Genomic DNA, 26,631 nt, shown 5'->3' with positions numbered 1-26,631 from the left:
GGGGTTGGGGGGTGGGGGGGGGGGGGTTCCCGGCTCCACGTCTGCGCGGCGCCCGGGCGGCTGCGGCTCCGCCGCGCGTGCGTTGGGGCGGGGAGGCGCGCGGAGCCAGCGCAGCCCGGCGCGGCGGAGGCGGCGGCCGCCTCCCGGCTGCAGCGAGCGGCGCGGCTGCCCGGCCGGGGCGGCGCGGGGCATGGGCGCCGCCGAGCTCCCCGCGCGGGGCCGCGTGGCGCCGCCGCCGCCGCCCGCCGCGCCCTGACCCCCCCCCCCCCGCCCCCCGTCCCCCGCCCCGTCCCCCCAGCGCGTGTCCCCGGCGGCGCTCGGCGGGGCCGGGCTCGGCTCTCGCGGGGCTCGGCGGGGGCCCGGCCCCGGGACGGCGCGGATCGCAGGTACGCGGCAAGGTCAGCGGGCGCGGGGCGATGCCCGCGGGCCGCGCGCGCCCCCGCCCCCCCTCCGCGCGCGCGCACGAGCGCTGCCCGCCGCGCCGGCCGCCCTGCCCGCCCCGGCCGGGGCCGCCGCCGCCGCCGCCGCCGCTCTAGGATGCGGCTGCTGAGCGCCGGCACAGGGCGGAGAGGCGGCCAGCCTGCCTGCCCCCCGCCCGGCCCCGCTCCGCCGCGGCGAGCGCTCCGGACGCCGCGCTTCCCCGGGAGGCGACAGGTAATCGCGGGGGGCTGCGCGCCCGCTCCAGCCGCATTGCAGCCCGCGGGGGAGGGGGGCGGGGGGCGTCCCGGGCGAGACCCCGCGGGGACGGGGACGGGGGGGGGGGGTTGGGGGGGGGGGTGGCGCGGGGCCGGGGCCGCCCGCGTCGAGCTCTCGGCGGTTCGGGTCGCTCCGGGCGGTCCTCGGCGGGGCCGGGGAGGCGCCGTTCGGGTCCTCCGGCCGCGGGACCGGGGACCCCCCGGTTGGGGCTCTCGGCGGGGCCGGTAGCGCTGCCGGGGCGCGGGGAGCGGGAGCCGCCGCCCTGCGCGGAGCGAGCCCGGCGGGATGCGGGGTTCTCCGCGGGGAGCGGCGGGATGCGGGGTTCTCCGGGGAAAGAGACGGGGTTGCGGGCTCCAGCAGCCCCCGCCCCGCCGTCCGGGATGGATGCTTCAGCATCCCGGGATGGATGCTCCGGTACCCCGGGATGGATGCTCCAGCACCCCGGGATGGATGCTCCGGTACCCCGGGATGGATGCTCCAGCACCCCGGGATGGATGCTCCGGTACCCCGGGATGGATGCTCCAGCACCCCGGGATGGATGCTCCGGTACCCCGGGATGGATGCTCCAGCACCCCGGGATGGATGCTCCGGTACCCCGGGATAGATGCTCCAGCACCCCGGGATGGATGCTCCCGCATCCCGGGATGCGCGCTCGCCGCTCCCCTTCCCCTCCCCGCCGTCCTCTGTGCGGCGAGCCCCTCTCGCCCGCGGGAGAGCGAATGTAGGGCGAGATAAAGGGTTTTTCCTGCTGGAAGGTTCCCGTGCGGGAGCCGCACGAGCCTCGCAGCCATGTTGGTGTCGGGAGCGCACGGGCTCGGCCGGGGCCGCGGGGCTCGGGCCGCCCGGCCCCCCTCTCCGGGCAGCGGGGCTGCCCCTCCGCCCCCTCCGCCGGCTCCCTCCCTCCTGCCCCGTGGCGTCTCCGCGGCAGGACGGCTCCTCGTCGAGCGTCTGGAGCAGAAGGATGCGTTGGTCTCACTTGTGGGTGTGAACGTGACCTCACGGGTGCCCGGCGGGTGCGGGGAGGGTGGGTGCCCCCCCCGAGCCCCGATCGCGGAGCCGGGCAGCCCGGCCGCCCCGGCGCGTTGGCCACCGTGCTGTCCTGGCAGCCGTCTTTCCCGTCCGTGCTGACGTTTCGTGTGTTCCCGAAGCGCTGTGGCGTTGGCTCATTCCTTCCGAGCATCCTCGAGTGAGCCCAGGGCTGTTCGAGTCAGTGCAGCCGGACGAGAAACCAGCGGGACGGGCTGGATCCATCCCAGATGAGTGAGGAAGGATGGATCCATCTGAAACCAGTGGGATGGGCTGGATCCATCCCAAACGAGTGAGACAGGATGGATCCATCCTGTACCAGCAGGACAGGGTGGATCCATCTGAAACCAGTGAGATGGGGTGGATCCATCCCAAACCAGTGGGACGGGGTGGATCCATCTGAAACCAGTGGGATGAGGTGAATCCATCCCAAACCAGTGGGACGGGGTGGATCCATCTGAAACCAGTGGGATGAGGTGGATCCATCCCAAACCAGTGAGATGGGGTGGATCCATCCCAAACGAGTGAGACAGGATAGATCCATCCTATACAAGCGGGACAGGGTGGATCCATCCCAAACCAGCGGGACAGGGTGGATCCATCTGAAACCAGTGGGACGAGGTGGATCCATCCCAAACCAGTGGGACGGGGTGGATCCATCCCAAACCATCAGCATGGGGCGGATCCATCCCAAAGGAGCGAGACATGATGGCTCCATGGAGCTGCCTGTCCGTGGTGGGGCCCTGGCCGCAGGTGTCCTCGGGAGCGCGGTGCGGTGATGCCAACCATGTGTGCTGGGACTGGTTCAGCCGCACCACGTTGGGGCTGGACGTGTGCGCCTCGTGCTGCCTCCAGGGCTCTGCTGGGCTCCCTGGCACCTTGGGGATGTTCCCCAGGCGTGGTGGGCTGGGCGCGGGCTTCGCCTGGGTGCGCGCCCTGGGCTCGTGGCGCCGCCGCGGTCTCTCCTGGCAGGTGGAGGTGTGTGGGCAAGCCCCAGGATGAGGCCTGGGAGTCGCGTTTGAACCTGCACCGAGCCATAGCACAGCCCGAGTGTTCTCAGTGCCCGAACACCTTCCCGGTCTATGTTTCTAAATATATACTGTACTCAAGGGATTACGCATTTGTTTAAATGCATAATAAATGCATTTGAATGCGTAAGGCTGTATCAGAATGCACAGCAGAGCTCACTGGTTAGGCCTGGAGTCACAAGCTCACTGAGAAGCTGCTCCTGGCGTACGAGCTCACCTTTCTGCTTTCATGAAGAGCCATTATTGGCTTTATCGTGGAAGCGCAGTTGGTGGAATGAGCCCTGGGTGTTCCAGGCGCCCTGTGCAAGTTCAAAGCTGCACTTGTCACCTCTTTACCCAGCCCTGTGGGGCTGCATCCCAGCTGCCCTGTCCCCGTGGGGGCTGGTGGGCCGGGTGCTCCTGATAGCTTGTGACCAGGAGAGCGTCTGGATTCCAGTTCAGCACTGGTCAGGATGGTTTCCAAGAGGCTTGGTTTGAACTTTTCATACAGCTTTTGTCTGGAGAGGCTCCCTTTTGGCACCAAAGGTGACAGGCTGCAGCTGTGGGACAGGGCAGGTGAAGGCTGTCTGAGTGTGTGCGACGAGAGAGGGGGAACCGGAGGAGAAATGTGGCCGAGCAGCGTGGTAGGAAGGAGCCAGAGCTTCCTGAAGCTGAGCTGCTGTGTGGGCTCCTGCCCCTGTGGTGGCCCAGGCTGTGGTTCCTCCCCCAGAGCAGAGGGGGTGTGAAGGCGGCTCTGCCAGGAAGGACGGGCTTGGCAAGCCAGGGTGCCTGCGAGCTGGAAGCACCTTGGAAAGGTGGAGCACCCTGAGGTGCCTGGAGGGCTCGATCATATGCTGGGGCACATAGAGGTATTTCAGATGCTGGAGGGCTAATGGCTTTCTATTGCTGATCGATATTCCCTGTGCTTGCAGATGTGGTAACGGGTTCGGTTGTACAGAGCCATCTTTCAAATATTCTCTGAGCGAGCAGCCGGTCCAGAAAATCATTCTAATAGCTTTGCTATTAACGGGCCTGCAGAACTTGAGCTGAGTATAAAAGGCTTGTCTAAGTGCTATTGAAGCGTTTGGGGCCAGGCATATTCCATGCATTAGGGAAGATTTGTACTCCTTTGACCAGACATCACTGAGTGTTGTCTATTTATACGCTGCTAAATATATCCTCTGCAGTCCTCAGACTTTTCTAGCTGGTAGTAAAATTACTTTTCAGTATCACGCTATTAAAATGTGCCTGCTGACACCGTTTGATGAGTTTTATGCTAGGAGAGTGCATGTATGTGTGTTTGTTTCAAATGACTTGGAATGCTTAAAACTTAACATTTTAAGTTACCTGGAATGCTTTGGAAGTAAAAGTCTGTTGTCCATGTAGATGTATAGCAGAAGGAGATGTGGGTGACCAGTAGCAATGCCCAAGACTCACTGAAGCCTGGTGATCCAAATCCAAACCAGTACAAGATTGCCTCGCTTAAGAGTGAACTGTTCTTTCTAAAACTGCTTATCAGATAATCATGGACTTTGCAAGGAGACAGAGACATCTGCTCCTCATTAGTGAGATCTACCTCCTGGTACCCCGAAGTCTGGGACACCAATTTGGGAGTGAAATGACAAATCTGGAAGAAGTAACTTCTTTTATCAGCGTGAGCCAGCAGGTGCCTTTGGTGTTGGTGCTCCTGGTGTGTGGCCCCATCCTGTAGGAGCTCTTAAGGTGGGGCCCATGCCATGATGGAAACAGGGAGGGGTTCAGAGAGGAGAAGTGGGATTGTCTTTCATGGATGGCCTCCGTGGCCTGTTCCATAGAGCTGTGGTCTTGGTGCGCGGCAGCTGCCTTGGCTGGAGCTGGAGCCAGGGCAGCCAGGCAGCCTGCTGCTCCCTGTCCGTGGCAGCGCGGTGTGGAGCTTCTGGCAGAGGAGCTGGTCCAAGCAGCGCTCCACCGCCTGCTGGGTGGGGAGGGGTGGTGGTGGCTGAGGTTGTGTTTTGGAGGTGGTGTTACAGAACCAGGGGGGAAAGACAGTGCCCTAATGCCAGGCTATCACGAATATTCCAACTTATCCCTGCTGTAGAGGGGTGAGTCTATGTCATTTCTTTGGAGCTAGCAAAGGTCTTGTGGGGCTCCTGAGGAGCGGAGACATTTGATGGGTTCCAGATGCCAAACAGGATGGCTGTGGCAATGGTGGCGATGGCTGACTGGCCTGCAGCCCATCAACAAATAGTACTGACCATTGCTTTATTTTCTGTGGCAGCTCTCACTGATGGCTCTGGGAGAACAAGAGAAGCTCCAGAGGCAGCAGAGAGGGAATGGTGCTCACAAGGGGAAGGTAGGGTGAAGGCAGGGCTCTTGGAGGAGCTCCTGGCCTGCAGCCCCTTGGGCTGGGTCAGTCCATGCCCAGGGTAGCCCGAGGACAGGCGCTGTGTCCACCAGGATGACTCTGGTCCAGGATCTGAGCTCCACTGGCCAGAGTGGTGAAACGGTGTGGTGACCCAGCTGTGCCCTGCCAAGGACTGGTGGGATTGGATTGATACGTAGCGGCTGCTCTGACTGCCCAAGTGTCCTATTCTTCAGAGGGGTCTGTGGTGTCCGAAGGGCTCCCTTGCAGCGTGCTCCGTCCTGGCTGCCCCGCTGTCCCCTGCCTCCGGGCAGCTGCAGGCTAGGTGCCCGTGCCTGTGAGCTGAGTGGGCGCCAGCTCTCCTGTGCCCGTGGAATAAATCACTCTAGAAATAATGTTTGCCCCGAGCAAGCTGTACAATGCAAAAGGTGATTTTTCAAGTGGCTAATTCAGGCAATAATGGGCATACGGGTGAATGCCTCTCTAATTGCGTAGCATGTGGCCAGCGGTAGCTCGGTGTTGGAAGCTGCAAAACCCATGTCCAACACCATGCTTTTGAGGTTGCTCTTCTAGATGAAGTTTCTCACCAGGAACTGTCTCTTAGCAATCCATTTCCATGAAAACACGATTAGCTAGCGTTACTTTGAAGTAGAATTGCTTTTTATTCCCATTAAAGTTTTTGTGCAGGCTTCTCTGTCAGGATGACGTTGGACTTCTTTTGGATTGGAGACAGACAAAACCCTTTAGTTCTCATTGCCTCAGCATTGTTAAGTTGCCAGATAGCTGATATTCCCTGGCTATTTAGTTCTAATTCTTCATGCTACCCAGCATCTGTACTTGGCCAAGGGAATGGAGAAGCTGGAAGCCTGGGCTTGATACCAGTGCCCACAGCAGCGAGGTGTGTCGCAGAAGGACTGGCCACTGCCTGTAATACAGCAAGTGTGCAAGGAAAACACGTACGAGAGGGCAAAGTGTGGTAGAAAAAGTCACACCGACAGGAAGCCCCGAAGTCTATTTCCAGTACCTTGGTGATGGTGCTGCTGATCCCAGCCTTTGGGGTAGAATTTCTTTGGCGACACAGAGATTACTGCTTTACGGAGGGATGTTGTGCCGCACATGGGGAGGTGTGGGATATGTTTTTCTGGGTTTTATCCAGGGTTAAGACTTTCCCTGTTAGGCAAAGCCTACCCCAGCAAAGGAGGGCAGGTACAGCCCGCAGCACAGCCACTGCTGCAGTAGCTGCGTTGTTTTTGTTTTCACCAACGCACTTCTAAAATACTTGATGTAAGGACCCCCTTGCATGGCTCCGTGGGAGCAGGTCTGAGTAAGGCGAGCAGGATTTGTCGCCTTGTCAGCTGTGACTCAGTGGTTCTGCCGGGAACGTGGTGTTTCACAAGAGAGCCTTCTATTCGGGACCGTGATTCAGCTCTGCCGCGCTGTACGAAGCTGTTTTTGCTGCGCTGTGGGCAGATTTGCTGTGCTTGGGGCTCCTCCTGACACGTCAGCATTGCATCTTCTCTCTGCTGGAGCCTGGCTGCAGCGATGCTGCTCTTCTGGGTCAGGATCAGGCTCCAAACTGCAGATCCAGAGCAGCAACTGCTGTGTTTTTCCTGCCAGCCGAGCCCTGGCCGTGGGAGATGGCACCAAAGAGCTGTTGGCATCTGGCTGGGAGAGTGGTGGGGCCGTGGGTGCTGCTGCTGAACCTGGGCAAGCTGACACAGACAATGAGCTGCTGTGGTGCAGGGAAATGAAATGAGAAGGGCACAAGCCCCAGCTCAGGCTCCCGTGGTGTTTGGCAGTGCACGACGGGCAGGGTGTCCCGAGAAGTGCTCTGCAGGGGCTCTGTGGCACAGCCTGTGGGGCTGGGGTCATGGAATCACAGAGTGGTTTGGGTTGGAAGGGACCTCAAAGCCCATCCAGTTCCACCCCCTGCCATGGGCAGGGACACCTCCCACTGGATCAGGGGCTCCAAGCCCCATCCAGCCTGGCCTTGAACCCCTCCAGGGATGGGGCAGCCACCACTGCTCTGGGATTTCTTCCTAAACATTTCTTCCTAAGATCTCATCTTAATCTCCCCTCTTTCAGCTGAAAACTGTTCCCTCTTATCCCTGAACTCCAAGATCAAGAGCCCTTCCCCAAGCAAGAGCTGCTCCTCAGCATTCCCGCAGCCCCTTTCAGTACTGGAAGCTGCTCCAAGGTCTCCCCAGAGCCTTCTCTTCTCCGGGCTGAACAACCCCAACTCTCCCAGCCTGCCCTTGTACCGGAGGTGCTCACTTTTTTTTGTTTTTGCAATTAAAAGCCACAGAGCAATGCTTTTGTCTTATCCTTGTGCTATAAAGCAGTTTTAAAATTTTTTTTAATCGTTTCTTCAGGAAACTTTGTTGCCCCAGGGCGTGACTGGTAGCTGCGGTGCTGCTGGAGTGGGGCACTTCCACTGGAGCCGTTCAAAGCTGTGCTGGTGAGGAGCTGAGCATGGCTTCTTCCTTGGCCAGGGCTGGGGCATGGGCAGTGTAGTCCTTCTTCCAGACTGGCACTTAATGTAATTACGGAGGCTTAGCTCTGTGCGTGAGCAATCCTGCAGTCGGTAGGACTGACCATGCACCACAGGGTGTTCTCGGCTCTGGGTCCTCTTGGCTGTGCCGTTACCCTTGTTGCTGTTGGCACGTAGGTGATGCTGAACATTGTCGTGAGGCATGGCCAGGGCGGGTGTGTCCCTGCTGAGGCACGAAGAGAACAAGTCTTATGAGGAACGGCTGAGAGAGCTGGGGGTGTCTAGCCTGGAGAAGAGGAGGCTGAGGGGAGACCTCATTGCTCTCTACAACTACCTGAAAGGAGGTTGTGGAGAGGAGGGAGCTGGGCTCTTCTCCCAGGTGACAGGGGACAGGACGAGAGGGAATGGCCTCAAGCTCCGCCAGGGGAGGGTCAGGCTGGACGTCAGGAAAAAATATTTCATGGAAAGTGTCATTGGGCACTGGCAGAGGCTGCCCAGGGAGGGGGTTGAGTCCCCTTCCCTGGAGGGGTTTAAGAGATGGGCAGATGAGGCGCTGAGGGACATGGGTTCGTGATTGATGGGGACAGTTAACTCGATGATCCAGTGGGTCCTTTCTAACCTAGTGATCCTATGATTCTATTCTATGAGGCGTACTCTGAAACCCTTGGGCACAGAGGAGCTCCTGGCAGTAGTGGAGGGGTTGTGCATGCTGCAAACCACTGGCTTTTAAACATTGCATGGAAAGCCTTAACAAGTTCCTGTGCATTACAGTTCTGTGTAGGGTCAGAGGTTTACATCCCTGCAGAGCTGCTAGCTTAGAATCACGGAATGGTTTGGGTTGGAAGAGACCCCAAAGCCCATCCAGTCCCACCCCTACCATGGGCAGGGACACCTCCCACTGGATCAGGGGCTCCAAGCCCCATCCAACCTGGCCTTGAACCCCTCCAGGGATGGGGCAGCCGCCCCTGCTCTGGGCAGCCTGGGCCAGGGCCTCATGTTGTTTTAAAGACCTTTAAGATCATCAACTCCAACCATAAAGCTAACACTGCCAAGATCGCTACTAAACCTAAGCACCACATCTACAAGTGCCACATCCTCCTTAGGGGAGGTTTGCATTTCTGTGTGTGTGATGTATGGCACTCGTCAGTGAGTGCTGGCTGTCCGTGTTGACTCTTCGGAGTCCTGACGTGGTTGAACGAGTTGGCTGGTGTGTGGTGGGCACCCACCGGGCTCTGCCAGCCTGTGCTTGCCTGCTGCCGCGGTCCCGGGGGTGTGGGGATAGACCTGGGGGCACTGCCAGGCGAGTGCCAGAGGGGGAATGGCCAGGAGCACACTGTCCTCTGCCGACCTCCTGCTTCCCCCCTTCCCAGAGAGCCTCCAGACCCGGCTGCCTGGAGCTGAGGTCGCCTTGCTGCAGGCACAGGGTCTTGGGGTGTGCGTCGTGGTGTGGGGACGACAGCGGGGGTAGCAGGGTGCATCGTGGTGTGGGGGCAGCAGCATGTGTTGGGATGCGGGGAGGGCAGTTTGCATCGTGGTGTGAGGTCAGCAGCATGAGTTGTGATGTCGGGACAGCAGGGTGTGTTGTGGCACGGGCTCATCTCTCCTGCCAGCCAGGCAGAGGCTCAGTTTCACGGCCGGCAGTCCAGGCTGGCTGCTTCTGTTCCAGCATCCTGCCCTGTCACATCTTGATGTGTTGGTGGAAACGGGAGGTTTCTTCCCCCAGGTGCACATTTCTGTTGTATTCATTATCGCCCATTACGGCCCTGGGTCAGAAGCACTGTTTCTAACTTGTTTTATTTAAGAAGCATTCTGCAAACAAACACCTTTGTGTATTGAAGGAATCCCTATCTCCTTCCCTGTTCGGAGAGGAAAGCATGATAAATACTGTGGAAGGAGACACAGTAGGTCAGGTTGGATGGTTACAGCTGCCTGCTAGTTCCAAATGAAGATTGTGCTAATTTCTAAGAGAACAAATCAGGAACATAGTTTTTAAATGAGCTTTACTGGCGTAGCGCTGTGCAGTATATAAAATGAGTAAAAGATAAACTGCTTTGGTAAATGCCCTTTGATTGCTTGCCTGGCTCAGCCGTGTGATCTGCAGCAGCTCTGCTCGAGCATCGCAGCCCCTCGCTGCTCCTGTACGGCTGCGGTATTGTCACCAAAGGTTCAAAGAGCTGCATTGAATAAGGTTAATTTCTTCTAAGAGGCATTAAAGAAGCCTACGTACAGACTGTGCAACTGTATTTAAATTGCACCTGGAAAATAAAAATAATAAACCCCAATAACAATAACAAGAGGTGAAATTGTGACCAGCAGGACGCGAGACTCTGAATGCTGTGGAGAGGCTGGACGTGCCCATTGCCAGCTGCTGTTCAGGCCATAGATGGCATTGGTTACCCAGATGTCTCCCTGATGGTCAGTAATGCATCCTTGATTGATACTGAGAATGTGAAGAGTGGGGAAGGATAAAAGATGAGAGTGAAGAGCAGCAGCATTACAGGTACTCCATGGATCAGGAGAATCACTCGTTCTCTGAGTGTGCAGTGGTGCTGTACTACTCTCCTGTAGTGGTGGACACAGAAAATCTAAAATTCTTTGTGTAGCAGCACACACGTCCTCCTGCAAGTGGATGGCACCTGTGCAGCACGGGTAGCATGGCACGGCGCAGCACAGCCCCCCGTTCAGCGTGGCACAGCGCAGGGCAGCGCAGTGGGGAGGGCAGCTGGAGTATGGGAGAGCAGGGTATGAGCTGCAGAGCCCTGTGCCCTCCTCAGCCTGGGGTTTGGCCAGCAGTGCAAACTTTGGGAGTAGAGCTTAGTATTAAGATCCAAAGTAGGTTTTCATGGTAGAGGTTTGATCCCAAACTGATGTTTGCATGCATGGAGCATCATAGAATCATAGAATCCTAGAATCACCAGGTTGGAAAAGACCTCTTGGATCATCGAGTCCAACCACTAAACCATGCCCCTCAGCACCTCATCCACCTGTCTTTTAAATACCTCCAGGGAAAGTGACTCAACCCCCAATCTGGGCAGCCTGTTCCAGTGCCCAATGACCCTTTCTGTGAAAATTTTTTTTCTGATATCCAGTCAGAACCTCCCCTGGTGGAGCTTGAGGCCATTCCCCCCTGTCCTGTCCCCTGTCCCTTGGGAGAAGAGCCCAGCTCCCTCCTCTCCACAACCTCCTCTCAGGGAGTTGTAGAGAGCAATGAGGTCTCCCCTCAGCCTCCTCTTCTCCAGGCTAAACACCCCCAGCTCTCTCAGCCGCTCCTCATAAGGCCTGTTCTCCAGCCCCTTCACCAGCCTCATTGCTCTTCTCTGGACACACTCCAGAGAACATGCTCGGGACACTCAGATATCATGGAGCAGGGTATCTGAGTTCTGCTAGGTGCACTCTCCCTCTGCCAAGGCTCCACTGCCTTTTCCAAGCATGCTCACCTTCATGGACATGGCCTTGGTTTCCATCAACATTAGTTAGTTGTGTTGTGCATCAGAAGAGGATTTCCGTGGTGAGATAATGGGTGATGAAGGCCTGACATCCCCACTGTGTGTATTTGTGGAGTCAGGCAGGACTTGGTTGGTGGGGTCTGGTGGGCTGAGTATGGATCAGGGGCTGGAGGGCACCCAGGAGGTTGCAGCACTCACCGTCCCCTTGTGTTTCTCCTGGACAGGGCTGCTGTGCACTGTGCAGCCGGCGGGAGCGGTGCTGGTGGCAGGCAGTGAGGAGTGGAGCGGAGCAGAGCGCTGGCTTGGCTCCCGTGCCAGCTCAGCCCAGAGCTGAACACTGGCGTATGACACTCCTTATCTCCCCAGCTCAGAAATGCAGTGCTCAGGGCATCCTGATGGATTTGTGACACTCCCTGTGGGACTCTGCGCTCATAAACCAATTAAAGGATTACAGCGTTCTAATGTGGAGAGTATTCTTTGTTTTTTAAGTAATGCAGGTATAATTCAATTAGTGACGAGCTGACCTGCTGATGTCACAATGTGGATGCCAGCCAGGTCAGAGTCCTGAGCTCTGCTTCCCAGTGCTCCCGTCTGCCCTCTGAACCAGAAAGGCAGGAGCTGAGGGAGCAAACGGGGCCAGAGCTGGTGGCCAGAGCTGGGGGACGTCTGAGGAGGGAGCACTTGGCCAGACACTCTCTCTGCTGGGCGCAGAGGCAGCAGTGGTGCTCACCGTGCCCATGCCAGCTGCTGTGGCCGCTGGTGCTGCCTGCTGGGGGGTGAAACACAGTGTCTGCCGGTGGCACCGGCCCCAGGCCCTTTGTGGGGCTGAGGAGCCACAAGCTCCCCCAGTCACAGATCTTTGAGTGGTGAAGCCCTGGCCGAGGCTGCCAAGGGCCGTGGTGGAGTCCCCATCCCCGGAGAGGTTCAAAAAGCATGTGGCCGTGGCACCTGGGGGCATGGGTTAGCAGGCACGGTGGGGTTGGGCTGAGGGTTGGACTGGGTGAGCTAAGACGGCTTTTCCAACCTTAGTGGTTCTATGATTCCATGTGTTGGATGGCAGTGCGGAGAGCAGGATGTGGCTCTCCAGCCTTCCAGAGCATGAACGTGCGTCTGCACGGCTTCTCGGATAGCTGCCCCAGGTTACTGGTGAGCTCTGTTCACACCAACAGATTTCATTAAGGACTTTACTACAGAGTTCCTTTATGAGATGGTTTCAGACTGGGCTGGGCGTTTAATGCTCGGTGTGGCTCAGAGAGCACCATTTCACCAAACGGCATCCGAAGCGTGGCCATCCGAGGGCATGGCCTTATGCCTTTACTCCATGTGAGTGGCACTGAATGACCATGTTCCTCTCCCTGTCCACATCCTTGGCTCTGCCGTGGATGCTGTGCCACCTTCCATCTGCCCTTGGCACCACAGTGTATGCTTCAGAACTGCTGCTGGAGTGCCACAATGCAGATGGAGTCGTAAATGGGGTTGAAACCTCTGTTCCCTTTGCTGTGTTCCTACGTGCTCCGAGTTCCACACACACGGAGGTCCTTCAGGTCTGGGCTGTGTGACTAACATCCCAGAAGTCCAGGGAAGGGAAAGCATTGTGGGTGTTTTCCACAGCAATTGCATGGTCTTGCTCTGAAAAGGGCAGCTCAAAGTTGTTTGTGGCTTGTGGTGCCTCGGCATCAGCGCGGTGCACAGGCTGGGCTCAGCTCTGCCGGCGTGGAGGGGTGGAGAAACAGCGATGTAAAAACTCCTTTACACCAGTAAGGCTGCACAGGAGAAACTCAGGAGCATAACGTGGCCAGTTCTGCAGCTTTGGAGACTGGATTAAAGTTTGAATCTCAGTGAGGGAGAGGCATGGTACCATGGGACTCGGCCAGCCTGGCTCCGGAGCTGGGTGGGCACAGAAGTCATTTCACAGGATCACAGAATCACAGAATGACCCCCAGGATCATTGAGTCCAACCAGTTTCCAGACTACCAGAATTTTCCACACTGCAAAGACCGTCCGGTTTCACTGGCTGGATTACCGAATACCATTTGGAAACGTGCTCTGGTTTTCCATGCGGTCCCTTGACCAGACGGTGCTCGGTTTGCATCAGGCAGCACCCACCTTTCTGACAGGATGAACGCAAATGTGTGAAAAAAAAGGTGTTGTGGGCTCCTTCTAGGCCTCGTGGGTTCTGTAATTGAGGACCACAGTATCCATACACATGTGCAAACGGAGACGTGAAAGCAGCTTGTGTAGCCTGGCAGCGCTGGAGTGATAGAAGCACCTGATCATGGAAGAGAATGATCCTCGGGGACCAAAGACTGGCTTGGAATGCCCAGGATAAGCTGCTCCCGCTCTGTAGCACTGGCTTTCTGGGATGCAGGTTGCAGGGAGCTGGATTGTCAGCTGGATGCTGCTCCTCAGGAGGAAACACCACGTTGCCGGCAGCCTGGTGTTCCGCACAGCAGGAAAATAAAGAATGGCCTGGCAGCAAACTGTTCCCCAGGCTGGAAAAAGGAGAAGGGAGAGGAGAGTGGAGGGCGGCCCTGGGTGCAGGGTGGCTGGGGATGCTGCAGAGGAGGAGCTGCCTTTGCCTTTATTTCCACCCTGTTTGTGAGATACTGGACTCTGAAATTCTGACTCTTCCGATGGGAGACCCATCACTGGAGGAGAGCCTGTATTTTTTTTGGGTGCAGGGGTATCGATGCTGCTTTCCCAGTTGCTTGTCTGTGGTAACCATGGCAACCAGGCTTCAAAGACGAGGGGTTAAAGCGCAGATTTCCCAACTTTGGTACCAGTGGAGAAACCATCCTTTCTGTGCCTGTTCTCCCCAAGATGCAGGTTTAGGGGAGTGGGAGGGGTGCGTGTCCCCGCTCCCAGCTCCTCTCCCTGGGCAGATGCTGGCACTGGCACCATCGTGATGAGCACCTGCAGCACGTCTACCCAGCACATACACCCTTCACCACAGCCTGGTTCTTCTGGGACTGACACCTTCTAATACAATATTTGTAATGTTTTAAACCTCCTGGGTGCAGCTTCTCTCCACAGAACTTGAGCAGCTTCTTCCAAATCTCCCCAAAATGACAAGATTTGAGCCCATTTCCCCAGAGGATGAAAACACGGGATCCCAGTGGTCAGCCACAGCCCAGCCATTCTCCCATGGTGCTTGGTGGGAGTTTCTGTGTGCTGGGAGTGATCAGCTCTCCTGACGTTTTTCCTTTTCTCATCCTTGCATGGTGCTATGTCTTATTTTCCATTCACCTGTGCCCTGCTGCTTTTTCCAAAGGGTGCCATTGGTCAAAGCTGTAACCTTCGTGTGGCACCTGCTCCCATAAAGAAGTTGTATGCTCCTGTGGGACAGGCACGTTGCAGGAGTACAGTATGGAAATAGTTCCAAATGTCAGCTCCTGTTGACTCAGGGATGCCGTTTCACCATGAAATTATATGCAAATACAGCATCTCTGGGCATGCGTGAAAGATGGTCTGCGCGGCGCTCCCAATGACTAACCAGCGCTCATGCAGCCAACACAGCGATGCACGAGTGAGTTGGACACTCGTGACCGGTTAATGAGGGGGGAAAAGCAACAGAGGGAGTTCGGTTTCCAGGAAATGAGGGCAGGAATGGAAACAGCAGCCTGCCTGCATCCCTGACCTGGTGTAATTTGATGTTATCACCCTTGCAGATGTTGGCTTTGTCTCTGGGTTGCTGGTCCCAGCTGTGCTGGTTGTGGCAGCTCCTTCAACGCAGCTGTCTGGATGTGCTGGGTCCCTGTGTTGCAGCCCCTGGCCCCTCGCTCCCCATGCCGGCTGTGCTGAGACCAGCCAGCGGGGCTGGAGAAACCCGTGTGGCCTTTTGGGTTGGTGCGACGCATTCCCATGTCCCTGTCCTGCTGGTGCCGGTGGCTGAGTGCGGGGTGCATCCTTCTGCAGGAAACCTCCTGCTTGTCAGGCTGTGACATCACGTCAGTTCTGCAGAGGTGATGATGCTTGTGTCCCTTGCAGAGAACCCAGAAGGCTTTGGGGAGACCTTAGAGCAGCTTCAGGCACTTAATAGGGACCTACAGAAAAGCTGGGGAAGGGCTCTTGATCAGGAAGTACAGGGATAGGATAAGTAGAGTGATTTTAAGCTGGAAGAGGGGAGATGGAGTTGAGATCATAGGAAGAAATGCTTTGCTGTGAGGGTGGGGAGGCCCTGGCCCAGGTTGCCCAGAGCAGGGGTGGCTGCCCCATCCCTGGAGGGGTTCAAGGCCAGGTTGGATGGGGCTTGGAGCCCCTGATCCAGTGGGAGGTGTCCCTGCCCATGGCAGGGGATGGAACTCGATGGGTTTTGAGGTCCATTCCAACCCAAAGTGTTCTATGCTTCTGTGATTTCCGCGTGTCATCATGGGACAGAGCTGATGGCTGAACCCTTCCACTGAGAGCCTGGTCCGCTCTGTGGTTTCATTAAGCTTGTGTACCGAGAGACACCACGCTTCAAAATGGAATCACAGTGCTCTGCAAAAAGCCCGTTCCATTGTATTTCCAGCTGTGCCATGGTGGGTGCCCATGCCGAGTGCCAGTTTGTCAGAAGCAAATGGCATATAAAAGTAGCTCTTTACACTGAGAAGATGCAGAGGGGATAGTCAGATCTCATTCAGAGATGATGCTGCGGAATCGCTGGGAGATATTGCTCAGTGCTTTGGGGATTTGTTTGTTTGTTTTTCTGTGTGCAAATGTTAATGAGAATTTAACTGATTGCAAATAGCAAAGTAGCACATTCCTCTCATTTAAGTGGGTAAGCAGAGTGAAGGATTGCCGTATGGCTTTGTGGTGGTGTGGGCTACCTCACGCTGTGGCTCTGCTGGGTGAGGAACCTCTCTGCCCTGTGTCACCTCTAAATCCCAGAGCCTGGTGGGTAAGATGGTGCTTGTTCTCCTCTTCCTCAGCGTGTTTCCCCGGTCTGCCGTGGCAGGGTGCATCTGGTCGGTGCGTAGCTGCTTCATCTGTGTCTGGAGAAGAGGAGGCTGAGAGGAGACCTCTCTCTCTCCGAGAATGGAGGTTGTGGTGAGGTGGGTGCTGGGCTCTCCTCCCAAGTAACAAGTGATGGGATGAAAGGAAATGGCCTCAAGTTGTGCTGGGGAGGGGTTCCAATTGGATATTGAGAAATAAATCCTTCATGAGAAGGGTTGTCAAGCTCTGGCAGAGGCTGCCCAGGGAAGTGGTAGAGTCTCCTTTCCCAGAGGGATTTAAAGCCACGTGGATATGGTGTGTAGGGACATGGTTTAGTGGTGGGCTTGGTGGTGTTGGATTAAGGGTTGATGATATTAAAGGTCTTTTCTAACCTACATGATTCTGTGATTCGCTGCGTGGTGTCAGAGCCAGGGTGCCAGCAGCTTGCTGTGGATGTGTGGACTGTTGCACTGCTCCGCCGCTGCCACTGGCACTGTGGAGACTCTGGTGATCCAGCCCCAGGCACTCTGAGGTGTTTGAACTCCCCCGTGGTAATCATGAAGAAAAATGTTTGATTCTTGTTCAGTTCAGAGTGGAAGAAAAGTTAAAACCTCATGCAAACCCCTTGTTGTCTCCCTCTCACCTGAGCTGGTTTGGGGAGGGCACCCAATTCTATTTTTTTTTTTTTTGACTGCAGCAAACACAAACAAATGAAAAGCTATGAAAAATCTGCTGAACCTCCAAGCATGGAATGTTCCCTCACCCCTCAATCCCTGCAACAATGAAGGATGAGAGGGGTCAATGCCGCATCCCAGGCCCTGCTCCCCCGCAGCCCCTTGGCGATGGCTGTTTGGGGGCTGTGGGCGCCGCAGCCCTGCCGGGGTTTGTCTTTCCCTGTCGTTCACTTCCCCATGGAGGTGGGCATCTGAGCAGCATGAGCAGCGTGTGGGAGACCTGGAGTAAGTGGGAATCGTGGCTGGCGCTACTCCCTGTGCTGGGGAAACTGGGAATGCCCCCAGCCTCCCCCGGACGGGCAGTGGGCTCTTCTTCGTGTCCCACCCTGTCCCTCCTCTCCTTGAGCTCCTTCCTGACTGCTCGCTGGGGTTGGTGATGTGACACACGCCTCATCACAGAAAGGTACATTCCTGTGCCTGCAAGCCTCAAAATGAGGAAAAGCAATGCATTTTTAAAGAGGGCATTCTGGGGAGAGCAAAGTGCCTCTTTTGATTTCTGTGCATAATATAAGGATAACTCAATTAGCAGTGGTGAAGTCACGCTGATTTACCTGGGGTAAAAGTTTGAGGTTCCTTGTTTCTACAAGCATTTTCCTGCATAATGCGGCTCTTTCTCCTTTTGTGAAAAAGGGACTGTGTAATTTTCCTGATATTAATTAAGATAAGAGGGAATTTTACCTAAATGTAATAGATGGAAAAAAATAAGTTTAAACCATGCCAGATTAAAATCGCCGGCCTGGTCTGTGATTGAGCTCCAGCATCCTGAGCAGCGGGTGGTTCTGTGGCCAGTGGATATGGTGACACAGCCAGGGATGTGGGGTGCGGAGCCGCCTGGGATCTGCAAGGGCTGCATTTGTATTTGAGAACTGGGGAGAGCAGGGAAAGCTCATGCAGGGAAGAGAAGTGACAGAAAGCTATGGCCACTGGGAGTCCGATGATGCCAGCGCAAAGGCTCCTGGCTTCCCACTGTGCTGGTCCCCTGTGTTGCGGAGCTCAGGGGATGCTGAGCTCAAGGCAATGCGTGTTCTCCAGCGGGTCCATGCATGGGCGGCCGGCTGTCCCGGTGTGGGACACCGCCACGACTGCTTCCACCTGCGTCCTACTGGGATATAGCGTGGATCCTTGGGAGCTTGGGAGCAAGGTTTCCACCTGCCTGGCAGGTGCAGGGAGCCTGCTCGGAGAGGGACCAAGGTGCCAGCCCCTCAACCTCTTCCCTCTGGGAGCTGGGAGAGCTCTGGAGCTTGTGCAGTGGAACGGGCAGCACCCAAGGGCACGCTCTGCATGTCGAATTCCTTTTTGCAGATTAGTGAAGGGTTTTGTTGTTCTGAGCCACAAACCGCAGGCTGCAGCCTGTTCTGTCTGGTTCTGTTGCCACCTGACAGAACACAAGAGGCTCCTGGTACCGTTGGTCTGGAGAGCACCGCACTGCTCCTGCAGCAGTGGAAGCGCTGCTTGAGCAACAAGGCGTGGGAGAAGGTCATCAAGACCTCCCATGATCTCTGTCTTCTCCAAGCTACTATTGATAACAGTGGTGGGATGCAGGCAGGAAAACCACTGCATGTCTGCAGGGCCTGTGGCACGATGGTCGGAGCCAGGCATGGTCCTTGGCTGCCGCTGCATAAGCTCTGGCATAGCTGGGAGGAGATGGATTTTGGTCTAAATCCAGTGCTTCCCAGTGCGTAGCTCAGCCAGGATGAGTTCCACCTTGTCGTACAGATGGATTCGAGGGGAGTGTAGGTGTCCGTCCGTCAGGGTCCATTTTATGAGATCAGCAGCTGCACGGCTGATCAATTCTTGAAGCAGCAATTAAAATCCAAACTTCTTTGCCAAATCCTTAAGTCTGTCTCTTATCTGCCATGCTCACTCTTTGCTGAGTTAAGAACATTAGGACCAGGAGACCCATTAAATTATCTGGCACAGAAGAGAGCTATAAAACCTGTGAACTGACAGCATCTCACGCTGCAGGTTTGATGGTATTTTCTTTGTATGCGTGGATGTAGAGAAGGAGGGAAGAGACTTTTCAGAGTAATTCCTCTGGGCCAGAAGTTTGGAAGGCAGCTAAGGATTTCCTTTTCTTCTCCCAGAAATCTGTGCAAGAAATTTCTGATCTCATCCAGCTGAGGGAGACTTGCTTTGTTTGTGTATCTTTACTTTTTCCATCCTGCAAAGTGTTTGATCTGTCTCCTGGAAAAAGACAAGGCATAGTCCTGCTGTCAGCCCTTCCCTGATCAATTAAAATGGTGCCTGATCATTGGACTCAGAAACTGTTCAAAACTTTTAATTCAGAGATGAGGTAAGGTCCTAAAACTAATCACCATGCAGCTTCTTCAGGTCTCAGTGGTGATGTCCACCAGTGGTCTGGTGTCTTTGCAGGTTCTGGGTTGCGGTGTGTTAGAAGAAAGAGCTTTGTGTTAAGTTGTAGGCTTTATTTATTAGCAAAGCTTGGTGCTCAAAGACCAGCAAACGCTTGTGTTGACAGTGCCTGAAGTGGCCCAGACAATGCAGTTTATTAGTGTGAAGCAACAAAGGGTGGAGGAATGGCCAATTAACACAGGAAATAATGATGTACTTTTGGGGTGCCAGCAGGATGGGGCACTTTCAGGGTGCCAGTGGAGCCAGGATACTTTTAGGGTGCTGCAGAGCTGGGATGCTTTCAGGGTGCAGCGGAGTCAGGATGCTTTCAAGGTGCCAGCAAAGCCAGGAAGGTTTCAGGGTGCAGAGGAGCTGGGTTGCTTTCAGGATGCCACTGGAGCCAGGGTGCACTTGGGGTGCAGTGGAGTCCAGTGCCAGTCTGGTGGGCTCTCCTGTGGGGTGCAGGCAGCAGGGGCTGCAGGAGCTGCCCTTCTCACCACCGATCCGTGAGCCACATCTCTGCCAGCCCACCTATTCAGCTCCCCACCCAGCTCCCAGAAGAATTCCTGCCCACCGAGGGGCTTTTTCCGTCTCCTGTGGTCAGTGGAAGTTTCCTAATTAAACTGTGACATATCCTGGGGTCAGGATCTGAGTGCAGGAGGAGGATTATGTTTTGGATAGAAATGGATGTCTGTGGTGGGATTGACCTGACTGAAGGCAGAGGGAGGAGCGTCCTCATGGGGATGCGAAGGAGAAAGGCGTTCTCAGCGATTATTTCTGCTCACCATTTGCAAAGCAGCAGAGAAATGCAAACTCACGGAGATAGGGAGATATTTTCTACAGGAACTACGAAAAAGGTTAAAAAGTGACAGTTTAAGTGAGGCATTTTGAAAGTGGCAGCGCTGGGGAACTGGTACCCAGGAGTATTGAAATAATTGGCCAAGACGCTCCCTGAGATGGTAATGGTTTATTTTTAACAAACCCTGGGATGCTGTGGACGAACCAGACGAACGGGAAAAGGCTAATGAAAACTGATAGAAAAATTAAATATGATTGGGTCCGTGGGGAATTGTGCTGTCAGCTCCTCCCGGGCCGGATCCTGCTGCTCCCTGCCAGCCTCCCTCTGGCTTTGCTCTCCTCCCACTCACACACACTCACGTTTTCCACCACAGGCTCTTCCTGCACACCCGGCGATGCGAAGGGCATCCTGCCCTTCCTGCTCCTGCAGAGCTGGCCATTGGGATGCACCACTGGGATGGTGCCCTGTGGCCGAGCATCTCGGCAACCAAGCATCTCTGGGGCTGAGCATCCCTTGTCATTGCTTTCCTCTGTTGTTTTTTCCTCATATCAGGAAACCATAAATATGTATTTTGGAGCCTTCAGTATCTTCAAGCACATGGAGCAAAACTTCCTGAAAAAATCCCAGCAGCAGATTTTGAGCCAAAGGGAAGGCTGCAAAAATAGTTTCTCCCTTATGGCACACTGAAAGCTTCTCTTTTAAGCAAAATTGTCCAACCCTGACAGATGTATCTGAAGTTTTTAAAAATACAGGTCCCAGTATTTTGCTGAAACTCTCATCCTTGGTGGGTAAAGGAAAGGGCCCGTTGATTTCCTTTGGATCCAAACACAGACCCAGATCCATCTGCTCTGTGCCACCGCTGTGGGTGGTTGGTCAGTGAGCTCTTGTGTCCGTGTTCCCAGCAGTGCTGTTCCAGGCTTGCTCCGTTCTTGAGCTCCACTTTGAGTTTCCGTGTGCAGCCAGAGGGGTTGCTGGGACCTTTGTGGCTGTGTGAGCCCATACAGAGAGCTGGGCATTGCGGTCCTGAGCCCCCTCAGTGCGTGCACTCTGAATCAGCATGGGGAAAGAAAGGGCTTTCTGCTGCGTGTTGGCTTTTTGGTGACTAAATCACCTCCATTTCTTCCCTGACCTTGAGCCCCTGCTCTCAGCCTCATGCCACATCCTTGTCCATCAGGCTCCTGGGATGGGATGTACACAGCCTGTCCTGGGGACTGGGGCTGGCAGGGCATGGCCCCGCTGGAGCTGGACACAGGCTGTCAGCGGTGGCGGAGCCAGTGGCATTTGTGGTGGGTTTTTTAGTTGCCATGTGTTTGCTGGGTTGTGGGGTGCTCCTGTGTCCCAGGAATTTCCCATCTCTTGGAAGAGCTCAGAATTAACTCCGGGGTCAGCCAGAGTCTCTGTCAGGGACTCCCCTCCTGGGGCAGCATCACCTCAAACCATCCCTTTGGGGGTTCCCTTCGCTGGGGTACACGGCTCAGATGGCAGCATCAGAGCCTGGGGCAACTGGTGACCGAAGAAACTGGTGGCCTGGGGGCCAGCAGTTCCCAGGGAAGCAGGTCCCTGCCAGAGCTCCCTTCCTGCCAGGGCCTGGCACTCACACAGAGGTGCCCAGCTGGAGCGGGACCGTCACCCCCAGTGCCACAGCTCCACCGTCCCCTGTAGTGGGCTTCGTCTCTCTGATCACGCAGTTGCTCCTGACTCTTGGTGCTCTCTGCTCCCTGGAGACGGACCCGACAGCGTGCTCAGCCTGTGTGAGGGATGCGCTGGAGCCCTCGGGGAGGCTGGGGATGCCGCGGCGTGGCATGGCTCCTGTGCCCGGGGGAGCCCCCCAGCACCCGTACTGCTGCCCTGCTTCGGAAGGCTCCTCCTGCGCCGTGGCCGAGGCAGGCTGGGCGCAGCCAGAGCTCTGGTGGGCTGGCACTCCGGGGGCATGCACATCCCACAGCCAGGGGGTCTCAGTCTCCATCTCCTTAGTGCAGCCTCAGCTTTGCATGGCATTTGGATAATGTGTCCAGGTGAGGAATGGGGCCGTCTCAGAGCTGGAGAGGTGGGAGCAGCACTGGGTGCTCCGCTCTGGGGCAGGCAGAGCACAGCCCTGCCCGTGGCTCTGCTGGGTGCTGCCTGCTGGGAGAGCATCCAGTGGGACCCTCACGCTCGCCCGCTGACCGCCCCGCGCTGGGGGCCGAGCCAGTGCCATGGCTATCAGTCTCCATCCATTGCTTGGGCTTCCAGGCAAGATAACGCGGTGGATTAATTAGATAGTTAAGTGCTAACAGCAATCGAGAAGAGATGTACTCGCTGTATGCCCCCAAGTTTGAATTTATTAAAACTCCTTTCTGTATGGCCTATTAATTTTTGATGACTTTAGATAAATTGTGCTCAGCTTGAAAATAAATTAAAATAAGTGCATATAAATCATTTACTATTCTTGGCTTCTGCAAAACAAATTTCCATTTCAGCTCTTGTTGCCCCTCTTTTATTACATGGATCCTGCCAGAGCGCATCGTTCGTTATTGTGATGAAAATGTTTTATCTCCTTGAGATTCCCTGGTTCTGCCTTTGAAGTGTTGAGGCTGCCACAGACGTGGTGCATCATCTATCATCCCGATAGCTAATTTGGCCCCATCGGTTTTGATTTACCAGTCAGCGGGCCAGACCTCCATACTCAATGGGTGCTCTTCCACGCGAGAGATCTACGGCCTCTACTCATGATTACTCGATGTTAAATGAAACTTTAGGACTTAAAATCCAGCTTATGTTTTATGACTCACATCCACCAGTGATGTTCAGGCACGTGTGGAGGCAGCCCTGATCAACGCCCGTCTGGTTTTAGAGCGTTTAATTTACTATATGTTTGTGTAGGAGAGCTGTGACTAAGAAAAGAATTGGCTTCGGTTAATCCCGCAGCGATTGCAGGGTATTATTGCTGGGATAATAAATGTCCATCTGGAGTAAATCTTTGTTAGTTTACTTTTCATTTGGTTTTGTAGATGTGCAGAAGTGGAAGAACTGAGTTAGTTTTACAGTGCTTGATAAAGCCTGCAGGCTGTTCAGGCTTGTAATGAAATCCGCTTGTGATGCAGCCCCCCAGTTTCATGCTGGTGTGTTGGAGCGATGACCTCCCCCTTGGCAGTACTGTTCCCTCTGCTTTTGAGTTCTTCTGGTTAACTTGCACGTAGATTGGGTGCGCACGGTGGGTTTGGCTACAGCGCCCGGTGCCCAAGTCACTCTTCATGTCCAGCCCCTCTTGGCGTCTTGGCTGCAGCCTCCAGGCACCACGGGTGTTGTCGTGTTAAGGACCTTGGAGGGTGTTGGGTAGAGGACACCTTAGGAATGATTCTATTACATTTTTATCACAGCAATAAGTTAGAAATTGCCGACATTGGGCATTTTGGTCCTGGGACCCATTTGCTCCCCGTTACTGGAGCAGCTGGAGGCTGGATATCCACCTCGCTGTCCTGGGACCCATTTGTTCACCCTTGGTGGAGTAACTGGAGGTCAGACATCCAACCCTGTCATGGGACCTGTTTGGCTCCGGGAGTGAGCCAGCAGCTCCGAGGTATATCCATGGCCAGGTGGAGGTGTTTGCCGTGCTCTTTTCAGGAGAGGATCTCCCCAGCTGGGGCGGTTGCTGGGGGAAGCGGACCCCGTGGCAGCACTGCTGACGCTCTCCTCCTCACCGTGGCTTTGTTTGGAGCCGCGGTGTGCCGGCTGGCAGCCGCAGGTGCAAGGAGCACACCCCGTTGTGATGGGGCTGGGGGCGGCTGCAGCTTTCCCACGCTGTGTCCTGCTTCTCCTGTGGGATCCTGTGGCCAGGAGCGGCCGGCACTGGTCGTTGTCATTCCGGCGTTGCCACTTGCAGCGTCTCTTCGCTGTGACGTGTGCCAGCGCTGGCACGTCGCTTCGGGTTCTGCCGTGCAGTGCTGCCAGCCTTTCATCAGGATCTGATTGGGGGTGGAATAATCCTCCTGGGTGGTTTTCAGGCTATGCCTTCTCCTGTGTGGAGGGAAGAAGGGACATTCTGGCATCCCGGTTTCTGCAATGCAGAGTTTCATACTCCCTTTTCTCCCCTAGGTCTGTGGGGGTGCCTGAATAAAATTGCTCTCCTGACTGGAAGATGAATGACCAGATCCCCATGTGCTTCTGAAAAAAAGGCTATTAGAGTGATTTACGTGGAGGGGTTTTTTTTTTGTTAAATCTGCTATGGAATCTTGGAATCTGAGATTAAAACTCTGGGAAAGGATCTGTGGCTTGGGCCAAACTCTGCTCTCTTGAGAACAGTTTTAACATTTTGATTTCAGAAACTCCTTGTGTGGAGGAAAAACCTCACAGCTGTGCCTTTAGTAGAGCTGTCAGGCTTTCCCACCTCTTTCCCTTATTTTCACTAGTTTCTGATGGTGTTACACATCAAGCGCTCAGGCTGGTTGGGGCTGAAGCCCTGGGTATTGATTTCCTACCTCTGGCTGAGGTCTGTCTGTTGGAGATGTAGAATCACAGAATGGTTTAGGTTGGAAGGGGCCTTTGAAGATCATTTCCTAACCTCGTACCTAACCTCAGCAGTTTCTGAGCTTACTTTAATTTATTTTTAAGTAGAAAACAAGCTGCTGACTTATTGTAGGGAGGGCTTTGCCATCTTCTATGCTTGATAGCCATTAAGAGTCTGTAGCAGGACGAAGAGCATCACTGGTGTGTGCTGTGAACCTCATGCTCTCGCCTGGTCGGGGCAGGTGCCCTTTGGGGGACAAGTCCCCTCTTCTCCTGTGCCATCGGAAGGTAGTTACATCTCTGCTTCCAGCAGCTGGGATGCAGGGTCTGAGGCAGGTGTCTGGGGGTCCCGCAGCAGGAGCAGGGGAGGTGCTGCCTCTCCGTGATTCCAGAATCTGCATGTGAAATGGGGATGGCATTCCTTCCCTCCCTGGGGAGCTGCGAAAATAGTGGATGTTGTCAGGCATCATTCAGAAAAGCTGAAGAAGAAGATAACTCTCTCATGAGCAACGCTGGAGCAGTGAGCAGGAAGTAAATCCTGATGCCAGTGAGTGAGCAATCCAGCTAAAACAGCTAATAACCAGGTGGATCCCAGCCGTTGTGATTCCTTGACAGGACAGGGTCCTTCAGAGAGTACCAAGCATGCACGTGGTGCTGCATTGGCAGGAGGGAGCTGAGTGGCACCAGCTCCAGCTTGTCATGTCCAGGATCAGTGCATCAGATCCCGGCACCTTTACTCCAACCTGTGCTGCCTGGGCTCTGGCGTTGGGGCGGTTCTGAAACCACCGCTTAGTGCTCACAGTTCTCAAACCTTCAAAGCAAAAAGAAAAGGGAAAGCTGGAAGGGTGTGCTGTGGGATGGCGCTGGGGTTCGCGCTGTGCGACAGCATCGGGGGCTGTGGCGGTGCCGAGGCAAGCGGCAGAGAAGGTGTCTCCGTGAGCCATGTGCTTGGTTTGGAGAGCAGCATCTCCTCGGCCAGGAATCCTGCTTATGTCCCTCTCCCTTCTCAGCTTCCTGCCAGTCCCGAAATACTCTGTTTCAGATGAGTCTCAGCTCTCTGTGTCCTTTCGCAGAGGTTAGACAGCGATTTGAGTCCATGTCGGGTGCCTCTGCCTGGAGAGGGTGCAGGCGGTGGTGGCCCAAGGAGCCTCGTCCCCTTGAGACCAGGGCTTAGCGCTGCCCCTCCGCACACGTGTCGGTCGGGAGCCTGGCCGCTCTTATCCAAACGGGCTGGCTGGGTAGCACAGGGGATTTTGCAGAAGCGAGAACGGCCACCTCGCCTCTGGTGCCGCTTGGGAACGTGCAGCCTTGGCAAATGTGGTGACAAGAGAAGTGTCAAAGCTTATCCCTTCCTGTTTGCCTTGTGTTTTGATTTTGCAAAAACACTTAGTTTTGAAAATGCCACGCTATTCCCATTCAATAAAGATGTTTTGATAAGTTAAAAGCTGTTTTGTTTAAACAATTATTCACTTTATTCACTTAGGGTTGATTGCAATTTTAAGCTTCACAATTAATGCTGATATTACAGGCAGCATTTAGCATATTTGTGTTTGATATTTTGTGCGGCAACACCTCAGCAGATAGAACATGCCATCCCTTGGTGCTGCAGGCTTCGGAATGTTGTGTTTGTTCAGGGATGATCTTGCAGGGGCAGCGCGTGTGGGAGCACCGTGGGGTGGGGGCCACAGCCCACCCGTCACCAGGCTCCTTCTCTGACCATTTTACTTAGTCTGGGTCTTCATCACAGCCTTTGAACCAGGGGTTTTCTTGGAAGCCTCTCTGGTTTGTGCTTGTTGGAATATCCATCCCACCAAGCTGTGTTGGAGCCGGGAAGAGGTGCCCCCCCAAGCCCCGTGTGTCAGGGTCTGTCAGGGATCACTGGCTGTTTTTTCTCATGGCACAGCTATTAATAAATTATGGAGCTGCTGTCGTGTTCCTCACCGCCACGTTGAGTCATCCTGGTATCACTCTTGGCTCCTCAGCTGTGATACAAATGCCTAATGAGCTGCCTTCAGTGCAGCCCTGTGGTTGGAGCTCTCGTTCCTCCAGGTCTTGTTCAGCGTTGAAGCCATTCCAATTCAGTGCATTTCTTTTAGCTGGCAGTGGTGATGTCTGGGCACTGTTGATATATCTCTCACGCGTGGCCATGGGCTCAGGGCCCCGTCAGCAGCAGCCACACGGCAAGCGTGCAGGAGACGTGCTGGTGAAACGCAGGAGGAGTGCAGGAGGAGTGCTGGAAGCCTTCTGGAAAGGGGATGGAGGCATGCAGGAGGTGTGCTGGAAATGTGCTGGGAGGGTGCAGGAGGTGTGCAACAGTTGTGCATGGGGCTTGCAGAAGGT

At 55.3% G+C, this 26,631-nt stretch overlaps 1 protein-coding gene across 2 annotated transcripts in view; it reads left to right on the top strand.

Annotated features, from left to right (window-relative positions):
* The first annotated feature begins 470 nt into the window (after positions 1 to 470).
* LOC138721646 (leucine-rich repeat and fibronectin type-III domain-containing protein 5) overlaps positions 471 to 26,631 on the top strand; it is a 45,409-nt gene continuing 19,248 nt past the window's right edge. The window contains exon 1 of one of the 2 annotated variants that reach the window (XM_069858999.1): positions 471 to 654. The gene's annotated coding sequence lies outside the window, so the exon portion shown is untranslated. The remainder of the gene's footprint in view (positions 655 to 26,631) is intronic. The other variant, XM_069859000.1, reaches the window with a different exon arrangement.

Source organism: Phaenicophaeus curvirostris, chromosome 5, assembly GCF_032191515.1.
Source record: "Phaenicophaeus curvirostris isolate KB17595 chromosome 5, BPBGC_Pcur_1.0, whole genome shotgun sequence".
Classification (NCBI taxonomy): Eukaryota; Metazoa; Chordata; class Aves; order Cuculiformes; family Cuculidae; genus Phaenicophaeus; species Phaenicophaeus curvirostris.
Note: the sequence above shows the minus strand (reverse complement) of the source record. Positions and strands in the feature narration are given on the sequence as shown.